Genomic DNA, 15,382 nt, shown 5'->3' with positions numbered 1-15,382 from the left:
AAGACAAATTCCTGGAAACTTCCTTTGAAATTAACACAAATGACTTCCTTCTCCATTTTTTCCCTAAATGAAGTTTAGTTCAGTGACAACGCATTTTCAGTGAGAACTCAGATTCATGAAATCTCATCATGATGTGGAATATGTCAGAAGGTTTACAAATGAGATATTCTTTCTCTGTCAAAATGTAGTTATACAGCTAGCCATTTGCATAACAACTTGGTTTGAATGCTCAAAAACATAAAACTGTGTACTTCACAAAACAAAAAAGCATAGTATCATAAGACTACAGTATCAATGACTCAAAGCTGGAGTCAGATGACTTGTACAGATACCTGGGCATAACACTTTGTAGTGATACAAAAGAGAATGGTCACACTAAACAAAGCTAGCAGGGAAACCAAACAGATAAGTGCAGCATGGGTGGTCACAGGTTTACTTGGCCCTTGGGAGCATGTCACACAGATACTGAAGAAACTGAACTGGCAGGCATCACAATAGACACAAACTATCACTAGAAAGTCTACTTACAAAGTTTAGAGGACGAGCTTCAAATAATGAATCTAGGGATATACTACAACACACTTCATATCTCTCCTGCATAGATCATGAGCCCACAATCAGATTAATTACAGTACACACAAAATCAGCTTTAAATTATGAATCTAGGAATATACTCCAACATATTTCATATCTCTCCTTCATAGGTCATGAGCACAAGATCAGATTAATTACAGCACACATAGAGTCATTTAAACAGTCTTTCTTCCCATGCTCCATAGGGTAAATTTGGGAGCGGTGCTGCATGCAGTATAGACAGCATGCTCTGCGTAGTTTCGGCAAATACTGACACAGTATGTGTGTATCAGCACTGCACTTGCTCAGTGGATGGGAAGTTTTACATGAGCTCTGGGGGAATAACTGAGGTATGTCTATAAACATTATTACACAACCATTTTTAAGCATAATGATTAGTCCTTAATGTATTTTAAATAGTTAGATATGAAGTCTGTTCAAAAAATTCTGGAACTTTGTCCACAAAATTTTTCTATGCTTACCTTTTACTTATTGTGCATGGTCCCGTTTGAAATAGTCTCATTCAAAACTGATACACCACTCCCAACACCATTTCCACTTCCAGAAGCAGTCTTGGTACATCTCTTGCTGGATCGTGTGAGGTGTCGTCTGTGAATTTTCTTCTGTGCTTCGAATGGGGTTTCCAACTCTGGAAATAGGAAAAAGTCCACAGGGGGAAAGTCTGGAAAGTTCGTAGGATGAGGCAGCACAGTGATTTCGTTTTTTGTGCAATAGTCACACACAAACAGGGATGAATGTGAGGGTGCATTATTGTGATTCAAGAGCAATGAATTTTCTCACCATATTTCAGGCTGTTTCCTTCTCACATTTTCTCTCAGGCATTGCAACATGTCCTGATAGTAACTTCAATTATCATTTGTCCCTGTGGCATGAATTCATGATGAACTAATCCTTCAAACTCAAAGAAAACAACCAGCATGGCTTTGACATTTTTCCTGACCTGACCCTTTGTGAAGACTGAACCTTGGTGTCAACATTACAACCATAGACCCACGTCTCATCACTAGTTATGATTCTCTTAAGGAACATCTTGTTCTCATTTCTGTGATCCAAAAGATCTGCATGGATTGCAAGGCAAAGGTCTTTCTGGTCTTGGCCCATGAGCTATGAGACAAACTTGGCAGCAACAAGTTGAATACCACAATGCTGTGTCAGGATTTCATCACATGATCCAACTGAAATGTTGCATTCTTCTGCAATCTCTTGGATAGTCAATCTTTGATTGGCATGCACAATTTCGTTGACATTCTTGATATGAGTGTCATCGGTAGATGTAGAAGGGCGTCCTGAATGAGGGCCACCTTTAACTTACACCCGGCCACTTTTAAACCATGTGAACCATTTGTAACAACAGGTACGGCTTAAGCTCTCATCACTGTAGGCTTCCTGCATCATTTGGTGTGTCTCTGTAAAGGTTTTCTTGAGTTTCACACAAAATTTAATGCAGGTGTGTTGCTCCCCTAACTCTGCCATCTCGAAATTCGCAAACTGCATGACACAATGTTCTACTCAATACAGCACTGAACAATAACTAACAGACATACAACAATGAAACTTCTGGCAGTTGCACATAAAACATAGGCATGTGCAGGGACACAATCCACAGTTTGCTCCAATACACCAATGACATGAAATTATGAATGCTCTGGAATTTTTTGAACAGACCATGTATTTCCAGATGTTTGAGTAGTTGTATTAAAAGTAAGTTCTATTGGGCATATTTTTATTCTAGTGTGAACATCTTGGACAAATTAGATAATGGTTTTAAAAATTTCAGACCCAGATGATGACACAAAAGAAACAAAAAAAGTATCCCTACGTATGTATAAGGAGTGGAGCAGAGAATTATACCCTGAAGAGAGAGAGAGAGAGAGAGAGAGAGAGAGAGTGTGAGAGTGTGAGTGAGAGAGAGAGGCGGGGGCGGGCTGGCGGGGGGGGGGGGGGGGGGCACTGCTCACGTTGTGCAGCTCTTAAGATTTAGTTACACAAAGGTTGCACAAATTTAAATGTGTTGTTTTGATTGTTGCCAAGAAAATAGAAAGAAAACCAAATAAACCAAGTTTGTAACTCTCACTTTTGTTTTTGATTTACTATTTCAGTAGGGATAATTGAGTTCATTAACTTACGATAAATGGATTATATGTCTTAGTTTTAGTGTTCTCAACTATCAATAAGTAAACTAGTTATCAAAAACAATGAGCTACTTAGGTATATGAATAAGATATTACTAAAAAAAACTATTGTTAACATTTCATCATTATTTCTGTGCCCCCACAGCATATTTATAACCAAAATTGTATTTATAAGTATATACATATAGGTTTTGACTTAAAAAACAAGATATGTTTGCAGTTTTTAGCATGTAGCATATCACCCACAGCACAAGGTATAGATGTCTCAATGTAAAGATGTTTTCATGGTTCAATATTATGTTTAAATGTTACACTGAAGAAAAAAATATCAGTAAAATTGTATGTCATAGACAACTGGTGTGTTTAGCTGTACAAAAAGAAAAGTTTTAGTAAAAGTATACCATAGGACTTCAAATATGCTCTCCCAGATTTACCGTACATGAATGGAATAGGAAGAAGCTCTCTTAAAACTTGTATGATGGGAAGCAGCATCTGCTGTGTGCAGAGTATGGATGTAGATGTAGAACTAGATTTCTTTTCTTTCCTTTTTTTTTTTTAAAAAAAAAAAACAGTGACTGAAAAAAACTGCAACACCAAGAAGTTGTGTGACATAAACAAAAGTTGGTAGGCATGTTTCTACAACTGAAAGATGATCTCTATTCACATTTTGCATGAGGCGCATAAGAGTGGCTGCAGTAGTGCCACTATGAAGATGCAAATCAGATCTGATTTAAATACATGCTGTGACAGTAGTGAGTAGCAGCTACCTTTGAGATTGGATGTGGTGAGTTGATTTTTTTAAAAAAAGGAGAACATCTCACTTAGTTTGAATGAGGTCGTATAATACAGCTATGAGAAGCTGGATGTTCCTTCTGCAGTGTTCAGAAAGATGTGACAGGAATGTAGCCACTGTACATCCTTGCTGGCAGTGTTGGTCACAAGAAGGTATGGTTGCAGGAGGACCAGGCTCTGGATGGCTAAGTGGCACTACTGAGAAGGAAGACCATCATGTTTAGTGTCTGGTTCTGGTGCATTGTACCGCATCTGCAGCAGCAATCTGACCAGCAGTTGGCACTACAGTGACACAATGAACTGGTAAAAATCAGTTACTTCATGGTCAGCTCTGAGTCAGACTCCCTGTAGCATGCATTCCACTGCCTCCAAGCCACCATCAGTTGTGGCTTCAGTGGGATCAAGCAAGCGCTCATTAGAGGACAGGGTGTTGTCTTTTCTGATAAAAGTTGGTTCTGCCTCAGTGCAATTAATGGCCAACTGCTGGTTAGAAAGTGTCCTGTTGAGATCTCGCAACAAACCTCCCTGCATGCTAAACATACTGGACCTGCATCTGGAGTTATGGTCTGGTGTGCGATTTTGTATGACAGCAGGAGCATTCTCATGGTTATCCCATGCACTCTGACTGCAAAACTGTACATCAGTCATACGACTTGACCTGTTGTGCCACCATTCAGGAACAGCATTCCAGGGGGTGTTTTCCAACAGGATAATGCTCACCCCACAAACTGCTGTTAGGACCCAACATGCTCTACAGAGTGTCTACATGTTGCATTGATGTGCTTGATCACCATATGTGTCACTAGTCGAGCACATATGGGTCAACATCAGATGACAACTCCAGCATCATCCAGAAACAGTATTAACCGTCCCTGTACTGACAGACCAAGTGCAACAAGCATGGAACTCCACCCCACAAACTGATATTTGGCAGCTGTACAACACAATGCATGCACATTTGCATGCTTGTATTCAGTATTCCTGCAGTTATTAATGTATCAGAATTTTACAATTGCAATGGCTTACCTCGTGCTTACATCAACCTGTGATCTAGCAATGTTAATCACTTGAATATGTTACTTAGACTAGTGTATACCTGAAATTTCATCACTCTACATTAATTACTGTTTGGTGTTGTTGTTTTTTCCATCAGTGTATCAAACTACAACGACATCTCATCAATGAAAGCCAACCACATACATACTCAGATATTCAGCTGTGGACTAGAGGTAGTTGTCAAGTAGAAATAATTTCAGTATGTTTTTCAAAAATTCATTATGTGCTAGCATCTTTAATTCACAGGGAAGGCAGTCAAATATATTGATGGCTGCAAGCTTTTCTCCTTTCTTTACAAAAGTAAAGTTATGGATAGTGGAGGCCTTTTGTGTTCCTAGTGTTACATTTATGAATGCCACCAGTATTTACAAATTGTGCCTGATTTTTCACAATTTAAGAAATCTCATAATAGATTAATGTAAGGTTGTTTATACTATGTCTAATTTTGCAAACAGTTGCCTACAAGAAGTTGAGGATGAACACCAGGTAATATTCTTACAGCCAGGGGCGGTGGCAAGGGGGGGGGGGGCTATGGGAGCTATAGTCTCCCTCCCCCCCCCCCCCCCCCCTCCAATGGAGTATCATATTACACTGGATAAAATGACTTCAGAAATCAGTGAATATATTACTTCAACAGATTCAGAACGAGAGCTGAAACTACGGAAGAAAAAGGGGATTGATGAAAGTAAAAGATCTGAAACAGCAACTGAAGATTTAAAGAACTGTGACAAGCAGCTTTCCTAAATGCATATACTTTACTTCTAATATTTGGGACTATACCTGTCACTGCAAGCACTCCTGAACAAAGCTCCTCAACTTTGAGACGAATAAAGACTTATTTGCGTAACACAATGGGGCAGGTGAGACTAAATGGATTGGCTCTTGCAAATATCCATAAAGAAAGAGATATGGATATTGAAAATATCATTGCTGTATTCAGTAAAAAGAAACAGAGATGAATGAGCATGACAAATTGGGCAGAAGACGGAAATAACAAGTGAATTTTGTAACAGAAGTTTTTTTATATTCATGTCAAGTTCAAGTTTTTACATTCATGTCATCTTCTGTATCCAGAAAATTAATGAAAACATTTGTTGTAAGTTGACCTTTTCTATGGTTTATGTAATTTATAAAATCTCCCATGTTAAAATAAGTTTTTTTTTCTTGTTTTAATGACTTTAAGCAACACCAAATTTTACCAATTTGTCAGTGGAGGACTCTCCTTTTGTTAAGCTATAGTCCATTCCCCCAAACCCCCTCCCCCCGACTGACTTCTAGAATCGCCTCTGCTTACAGTGTTTCTGTGTAAAGGGTATTTGGGCCTATGCCCAATGAGAAATTATTTAATTTGTAGATCCATACAGTAGAGTACAGTGCAAAATACATACAACATGATATGGCATGGAATAAAAGCTGTATTCCGCTCAAACAGTACACAGCAAGAAAGCGTGTCTGCTTGATCTAAAACCAAAGAGTGCACTAATTACACAGTCAACTCCACAGATAATCCCTAGTGAAGCAAGATCAGTTGTCAGTGGGGTTATACAACATGGTGTCTGCCAGTGCTCCATGATCTGTATGGATTTGCCTCATAGACTATAAGGAGTTCATAGTCAAAGGCAAACCATTCGCTTTGAGAAATATTCAGTTTTTGTGTGAAAAAATCAGAGTGGTTGCTGTATGCCTCCCACTTTCTGCTGGAGGACCATACAAATAATGAAGCCACTTGCATCCAACAATGGGTGTGCATGTGGAAGTGGGTGTGCCAGTGTCATTGCCTGAGTGAGGCAGTCTTCGAACTAGTTGATGGTCTGTTGCATGTCAGTTGTCTATGTCAGCTTCCATTTACTGTTAGTGTTTTTCCCTTTGAGGGCCTCTGTGAGTAGGGCCTGAATGGTGGCTTGCTGCAGGAGGTGACACGAATAGAAATTGATCATCCTTAGAAATCGGCACAATTCTTGGTAGTCTTGTAGGGGCAGTAGGTGGCGAATGAGTTCTGTTCATTGTGGTGTAGGACATATGCCCACAGGTTTGATAACATCGACCAAGAAAAATAACTTCAGGTTGTCGGAGTTTGCTATTTTTCTAATTAATTATCACGCCATTTGCAGTAAGCACACTGAAAACTTGTTTGAGGTGAGAGTTGCAGATGTCATTACCTTGGGGAAAAATAAGGATATCATTGAGATAAGCAAGAGGAGAAAGGTAAATTAAATAGAATACCATCTTGTCACGCATGGTTGAGACCTGGTGCACTGTACCATTTCTGATGGTGCACTGGGTGAATATCATTTGAGGAGAAATCAAGGTTGGTTGACGCACGGGGTTCGGGGTGGGAGTGGGGAAACATTTGAGTATGTGGTATGTTACTAACCTTGCTGGTATGTGAAGGCTGTGTAGGTGTTGGTGGTTTCTCAGAAGCTGCTGTATACACATCAGAAGGGTGTTGCATCAGCATGGCAGACTCATTGTTAAAGGATGTCATGCTGTGGTGAGCTCCTCAGACAGTTTTTGGGTTGCGAGTAATATTGTTTCATTCTCGTGTTTGAAGCACAGAGACTCCAGTCAGATCTCAAAGTAAAGAAACTGATTTTGTTGAGTTTTCGTGAGTGAGTTGATTCAGTTAAGTAGATGATGATAATGGTTATCCACTGAGGAATGCTGCTGTGTGTTGAGTGGAGAAGATGTAGTGAGGTTGTGTTGTGTTTCCAGGAGAGGACGGCCAATGATGCCAGCGACTTCACATCTGGTGTCATGTTGAATCAGTATGCTGTTGGACAAGTCTACTAGAAGCTGGGAATGGCAGAAGAAAAAGTTTGGCAGTGTCTATCCATGTGGACAGACAGCTTGTTAGTTGTCATGTACACGTAGAAAGTAGCTCAGTGATTGAACCTAGGTTTGTAGACCACATGACTGCTTTCAAGTGGTACTGCCTTTGATGGGGTGAGATAAGCCAGTGACAGGACTACGGTAGGTGGTAGATTACATTAGAAGTACTTTTTGTTCCAATACACCCATTGTGAGGAGGTGTTCCTGAATGTAGACCACGTCAGAAAAACACACTAATTACAAACGAATGTGATAATGTACCTCCCACAGATTCCAAGTGATAAGACCCTCATGAATGCGGAATATGTAAAAAAAATCTGAAACATTTTCACTTAACCCTTGCAGTACCATGTGTTGGGAGTGAGGTTACTTTATTTTCATCTTTTGAAAATATTGTAATGTAGTCAGTTACTTTTTATTTTAAAATTTTGAAAGAAAAATTTTTACTGTTTTAAGTATTTTTCTACCAGATTCCAAACATGTTTCAAATTTTTCAGCTAAACGTAACCCAAAAATTTAAGCAAGCTGATGTCACTTTCCCCGAAGATTGCTGTGTTCAGTATTTTGAGGTTCAGAGCCTTACATGTCCATATCTCTTTTTTTTAAAAAAAAAAAAAAAAAAAAAAAAAAAAAAAAAAAAAAAAAACAGTATGTTGAGAGTAAAAGTTAACAGTAACAAGATCTGCATTTTCAAATTTTTTTGTGGTCATGAAGGCAGTAGAACTTGTTATTGGAAGTGCACTGATATTGGTAAGATGTGCTAATAGGTATTTTCAGGTTCTAGACCCCATGGACACATCAATACCTTTTTAAAAAGTAGATTGTTAAGATAATTCAACAACAATTAATGAATTTTGTTATTTTTTAAATTTTTTGTGGGCATGAAGGAACCTCCCCCTCCCACATTTTGTAATGTGTGTAATGGAAAATGACTTGGTATTGCTAGGGTTAAAAGATAATAAATACCTTGCAAGAAAACATGTAAGTGTTCAGTACACTGAGATGCATATGATAAATCTTAGGCTATTGTAACCATGCATTATCAAACAGAAAAATCATTTTACAACACTTACTTACGATGATAGAAGCCAGACTATACTAACACTTGAATTATTTGATATTACTGGTAACAAATACATATCAGTTGGTTCTACTATGAAATTCATCAATAGAGCAGAAGAAGGGTCATTCCATGTTAAAGAGACTTTGTGACAAAAAAATTAAAATGACAATATTACAAATATAACCTTAAAAATGCCAAGTTAAAAGTACATTTGTTCATTGCAAAATAATCATGAATATGAAAAAAATAAATTTCTACCTTCACTAAGTTTTTAAAGTGCACTGCTCTATGGCACCACAGAGAGGTATGTTTTATGCTATTTCCAGATGAGTATTAGTTGTGTTATCTATGGCTGATTGTTCTATTGTTGCAAAGAATATTGAACTCAACATTGTTATAGCTCATAATAATTCGTTTTGTTGAAGTAAGCTAATTGCATTTCTTTATTTTGTTTGTTTTATAATATATATGCAGCTTGTAACACCCGTAACAAAAAAGATGCAAAAGTTTAATTTGTAATCTAGTAAATTTGTTCTGCACAATACCTTTCTGTAAAAGTGAGGTTATGCACATGTTTTACAATATCATACCATTACATGGCATTTTGAAATCTCATTTAACACTCTTAGAGCTGTTACGGGTGTTACTAATTTTCGTTTCGGGTGTTACTTAACATATGCGTAACACCCGTAACTTGAATTGGAAGGTTTAATGCCACCTTCATCTTTAGTAGGCCTTGGCCCTACATTTAAATTATAACCAAAGGGTATTATTATGAATGAAAAAAGTTTTTTAACTATGTTTATTACATATGAAAAGAGTTTTAAGCATGAAAACTAAAATTTTTATTCCCCTGCATACATTTTTTAAGCACTACACCTACATTATAAAAGTTAATTAGAGCATTAACCTGACTCAACTGATGTTCTCCTAAAAAGTTAATTAAGCCCAAAATTCTTTACATATAGTTTATGTTTTCCATTCTAACTTTTCCATGAACAACAACATTTATAACCTCAGTTTTAAATTTTATATAGGCCCAGTAAACTGCTTATTGACGCAAATTCTAATCATTCATAAGAGCCTATGTTTAACAATGTACTGTGCTGGGCAGTTCAAAAATAAATATACTTTGTCCAATCTATGTTATTTTGAGAGAGACTTTGGATTGACAGTTGAGTGGAATTTTTTTGCCAGTTCACATGGTAAAGGAGCCATGGACGGCATTGGAGGTGCACTGAAGAGGAGCATGTGGACATGCTGTTAGATCTAGGGAAATTATTATTAACAACACAATTGACTTTTATGACTACACTCTGAAGAATTTTTCTAAATTTAAGGTACTATGGGTTGATAAGATAACAGTGGAGCATGACATTCCTATTTTGGATGAAAGGTGGAAAAATTTACAAGTGATTCCTCAAATCCACGGCTGACATCACTTTTGGCCTTATAACACAACTGATTTGCTGGTTTCAAAAACAGCAGAGTCATTAATGACAAGGGTGTCAGTATTTATTACTGAGGAGGCCAAAGTTAAAACATTACATGCAAAAAGATGCATAAACTTCTATGAAGTGTGCAGTTCTGATGATTCTGATCAGGAGACTGCTTCACTATCTGAATCACAAGACAATATTGGAAGTACTTGTGAGTTAAGCCTAACTAATAAAATTGAAAAGTCTGATTTAAAATTTGGGTTATTTGTCTTGGTCGACATTGCAAGTGATAAAAAGAAGCCAACCCTATCGAAATTCAATACTGTTACTTGGGAATCTGCCAGAGTGAGGTTGATGAAGAGGAGGATGTGAAAATAATGTTTCTGAAGTCAGTAGGAAAAAGGAACACTTTTTAAACTAGATGAAACTGATGTTTGTTTTGTGAAATTCAGTCAAGTACTATCTAAGGTAACACCAGAAATCAAACAACAAGGTAACTGTTCGTACTATGAGTTCAATTTTGAGTTGGATGTTGCTGAAAAAGATAATTAAATGAAGCTTTTAAATCTATCAATAATAAGAAAACATTTTTGTCATAAATTTATTAAGCCTACAAAATTAGGTAAATGTAAGTAATGATATATTGGCCTGGTTGTACTATAAAATTGTAAAAATTTTTTTGTGTGATAAATAGCTTTATCCTTCAAATATGTTTTTTTAAGCACATACTTTTATTCCAAATAAACTACAATACTTCTTTTATTTTGATGCAATTGTAAGAGGTAGATTTATTCCTTCAAGAATCAAATCTGATGCATCTATGTAACACCCGTAACATTTAATGTAACACCCGTAACAGCAAAAAATATATATATACTGAGTTACGATGTCCAAAAAAATAAAAATTTATATTTCAAAATAAAATTTGGGGCAATACCTCTTAACAGTTGTTTTACAAGAATAAAAGCTTCATCAAGTTTGCAGAAATTAGAGAATTCCCTAACTCATAACAGGGGCCAGGTCTACTTATGGTAACACCCGTAACACTACTTTTTGATTAATAACCAGGAGAATAATAAAACAACTCCAGTATCAACATTTGTCACATGAAATGTAATGTAAGCCTTAAAACTTTTCATTATTAAATTCAATAAATCTTTTTCCTTACATTATTTTTCCTGATTTTAAGATGTCTACATGTAACACCCGTAACTATGGAATTGCCCAGAAGTTGGCCATTATTAAATCCTGTTGTCTCCTCCTAAACTGAACTTTATTAGAACTTAAATATTTTATGGCTGCCGGTATGTCATTGAAAATGTGTTTTCTTGAATAACAGACAATTTTTAGATCAAAATAAATAACTTTCAGTCTTTATGAAGATTATTATTAGTTACAGTATTAATTAGATGCACTAACCATTGGTTTGAAAAAGGCATACATTTTAATGACAAATTTCATAAGGGTATAAATATTTAGGAAGCAGCAATTAACATCTCCAACTCCCTACACAGGCTTCTGCAGGCTGTTCTCAAGTACACACAACAAATAATTCACATTAGGCCTATACATTTTTGGACCCAGAAAACTTTAGTTTGGCATGATGAGTTACCCCAAAAATAATCTAATATGACATTATGGATTGAAAGTAAGCATAGCCTAGCATAGTTTTTTATTTTTATATACCTAAGTCTGACAACATTTGCACTGCACATAAAGATATACAATTTTTTTTTTGTGCCTGGCCACAACCTCTAAAAATTTCGTAAGGGGAAATATGGTCCATAGTATATATATACATAATAATAAATATTACAAGCTACTATGAATGAGGTTTTCCTTTACAAAACAGAGATATGTTTAGACACTTGATCAGTTCTGTGGTATACTCCTCCCAACTGAATTAATTATCAAGCCGTAATCCCAAGCGTTCAACCCTGTCAACTATTTCTCTTTGTCATCATATTTGCAAGAAACATTTTACAAGTTCTAAACTGCATATAGAGTGTTTTTTCAAAGTTTAGTGACAAAGCATTTGCTATGGACCATTTATTAACATCCTTGAAAATTTAATTAACTGATCTATCTAAGAGTATGATTGATTTCCTATTTACTGCCATGTTTGTATCAGCTGCAAACAAAACTTGGCATCTGGTAATGTTACAGATGAGAAAGCACTGATATACACAGCAAAAAGTGTGCTACAATGGAAACTTATGGGTCACCACATGAAATTAGTTCACAGTTGGATGATGCCTGATTTATGCCTCTCTTCTAATGACCATCATTTGTTTCCTGTCACATATATAGGATCTGAACCATTTTGCAGCATTTCCTGTTACACCATAACATTCTAATTTACTTAAAAAGACATTGCCTTTGACAGATCACAAAATGTACCAGTGGTCCACAGTTTATTGTCTAATGAATTAAGTACATTCTCGCTGTATATGTAGATAGCCTTTTCAATATCACAAATCTTGAGAAATCCAAAGTGTAACTTTCATAATATATTACGTGTTGTCATATGGTTAAAAAGCCAACTATATTCACCTTTTCTCAAATTTTTGAGAATTCTAGCAAAACTGAAATTGGATGGAAATTTGATAGTATTTGTTTATCTCCTTCCTCAAACAAAGCTTAATTTCAGTCTATTTCAACAGATCATGAAATGTTCTGCTCATAAATGTCTGGTTACACAAACTTAACACGTTTCTAAACTCAGAAGCACACACTCTAATTTTGTTGATATTTTATCATGACCACCAGATTTTTTTTATTATTATTATTATTTTAAAGATTTATGATGGACATGACTTCTCCTCAAGCAGTGAAGGGCACATTCACGTTGCCGAGGGGAGTTTGATATCGAGGAAGGTGGCTTGTTGCGCCGAGGACCAGCTGAAGCAAATGGAGGACATTGTATTGAGGTCCTGGAGGAATGTGGACAATGTGTCTACACACTTGCTCCAGATCATGAACATCTCTTCAACGAATCTGAAGCACGTGAGGGATATGAGATTCTACGTGGTTAGGGAGGATTTCTCTAGATGGACCATGAATAGGTTAGTGGCTATCCATTGCTGTTCCAAGGATTTGTTTGTAGGTGATGCCTTCACAGGAGAAGTAACAATGGGTGAAGACATAGTTGATCATGGTGACCAGAAAGGAGGTTGCAGGTTTGGACTCAGTCGTGCACTGGGAAAGGTAGTGTTCAATAGTGACAAAGCAATGGGCTTTGGGGATATTAATGTACAGGATGGCGGCATAGACAGCTATGGGCAGAATGATGGGTGGTAGAGAAACAGGAACTGCAGAGAGTTGGTGGATGAAACAGGTGTCTTTTATATAGGAGAGTAGGTTACAGGTTCAAGAAAGTGTTGGTCCACAAGAGCAGAGATTCTTTCTGCAGCTGCCACCTCCCCTCTTCTCTCCCTCCCTCAACACGGCTTCCCAATTCTGCACCTCACACCCCTATCCTGTCCCCACCACATCCCTGCATGCTCCCACAGGCATATTCCCTTCACCTACCCTGTTATCTAAACCCCTATGCCTCCCCCTCATCCCCACTACCCACCCCAGCTACATTGCTGCTCATGTCAGTAGCTGTGAGGCCTTAGAAACCAGAGATAGTGACCGTAGTGTGTGTGTGTTCTTTCTATTTCTGAAAGAGGATTTTGATGAGATAATTCTAGCATTATTTTACAAGTGCCTGTCTATGAGCCTATGTGGTGTGTAGCACTGTATCCTTTCGGTATTTTGTTTTTAAGTTACGTGTTAATAAAAAGGAAATCCCTGGAAGGAATAACTGAATGGTGTTACTATTAATGTTATTATTGAATAAGTAAGTCTTTAAGGAACATGATTTAAGGAAACTCCATCTTGGCCAGGATAATTGCTTTTCAGTATTCCTGTGATTTAGCTGGTGATTGTGCAATTGAAGTTATAACTCAGTGCTCCATTAAGTCTTCCTAATTAAATAATGCTTCTATATTTGATTTATTTGGATCTTTGATACTCAGAAACACAATGGATAAGGTCTGCCTATGAATCTATGCAACTGTATGACAGCGATGTCCCTGAAACTCCTTAAGAATTATTTAATGCAAAATGAATTTTAATGTGTAAAGAAGTTTGTAAATAATGGGGAATAAATTGTTATTATTATTATGTGTGAACTGTTTTTATCTGTCTATGAAAATAATTTTTGTACTTCAATATAAATCAACAGCTAAATGTAAAATTATTTAAACTAGGCTGTAGTTTCCTGATTTAAAGTAATTTAAATAACTTTGAGAACTAAATTTAAATATGGGGTTAATGTCTATCTAATATTACTATCATATTTCCCAAATTTGTTTTGAACTGTAATACATAGTCTAGGTTAAATATTAAGAGATTTTATGATGACTTGTCCTATATTACAAGTATACACAGACTGCACATGAAGAAATCAAACAGATCCAAATAAAAGTCAATGAATCAATCAACTTACACTACCTGCCAGTGCCCTTCAACACTGACACAAAATTCTTTTATTTGAAGGTGCTGTTTCTGAACGGTTATATCACTAGACCAATTGAAAATATTTATTCATGAGTCACTATGTGTAATCTAACTGATGAGATTTCAAAAAGCAGGTTCAATCCCTCAATTGCTATGGAGACTTCTGCTGTGAGTTGCCCATATTATCTACAAATAGCCTACAGTGTCATAGTTCAGTTGTGAAGACTGCAAAAAAATTAAAATCAGTTATTTACATCCCATGTGAGACAGACTAATATCAGTTCGAAATAGTAAATAAGATAAAGAAAGACAGAAGATTTGGCTTTAACGTCCAATCGACCAAATCATCATACGGTCAAAATTACACAGTTCATTTTCTGTATGGTTTGTATTGTGATAATTTGTACATAGCTAGCGTGCATCCAAAACATCGGGAATGTATTGACACTCCTTACTTAGATGTTTTTCGTTCTGCGTAGTGAACAACAAAACCATTGTGATGGTAAAGTCCCAAATCATTATACCGCAGAAAACATTTCATATGACTTCGTTTATGACACAGGTTTACTGGAAATTAACTTTCGTGTGCCTAAGCTATAATTTGGTGTTGATTTACGTGTCAACTAATGTTTCTCTGTTGCTACACTAGAGTTGCTACCGAGGAACGTGTGCATTTTTGTCTGGACACTGTGACCCTATCTTTTCCCATTTCACTAACAGCTAAATGAATTTCACTATACTACCACTGCAAACACAATATTGTACTTATTTTTGATCGGTTCCATCATTTTACAATGTTAATCATGTTTGGTGCGGTTGGGTTTACTCTAATAAACGTAATCAAACAACAATGTAGCCTCGTAACACCAAATTTATTACATTTTTGGTTATATCATTAATATGCTTTGAACATCGATGACAATACTTAGACATATGCAAAAAAACTATCGTGTGCCAAAATCAGAAACCGC

This window comes from Schistocerca serialis, chromosome 4, assembly GCF_023864345.2.
Source record: "Schistocerca serialis cubense isolate TAMUIC-IGC-003099 chromosome 4, iqSchSeri2.2, whole genome shotgun sequence".
NCBI classification, from domain to species: domain Eukaryota; kingdom Metazoa; phylum Arthropoda; class Insecta; order Orthoptera; family Acrididae; genus Schistocerca; species Schistocerca serialis.
The sequence above is the reverse complement of the archived record's forward strand: the minus strand, read 5'-3'. Positions refer to the sequence as shown.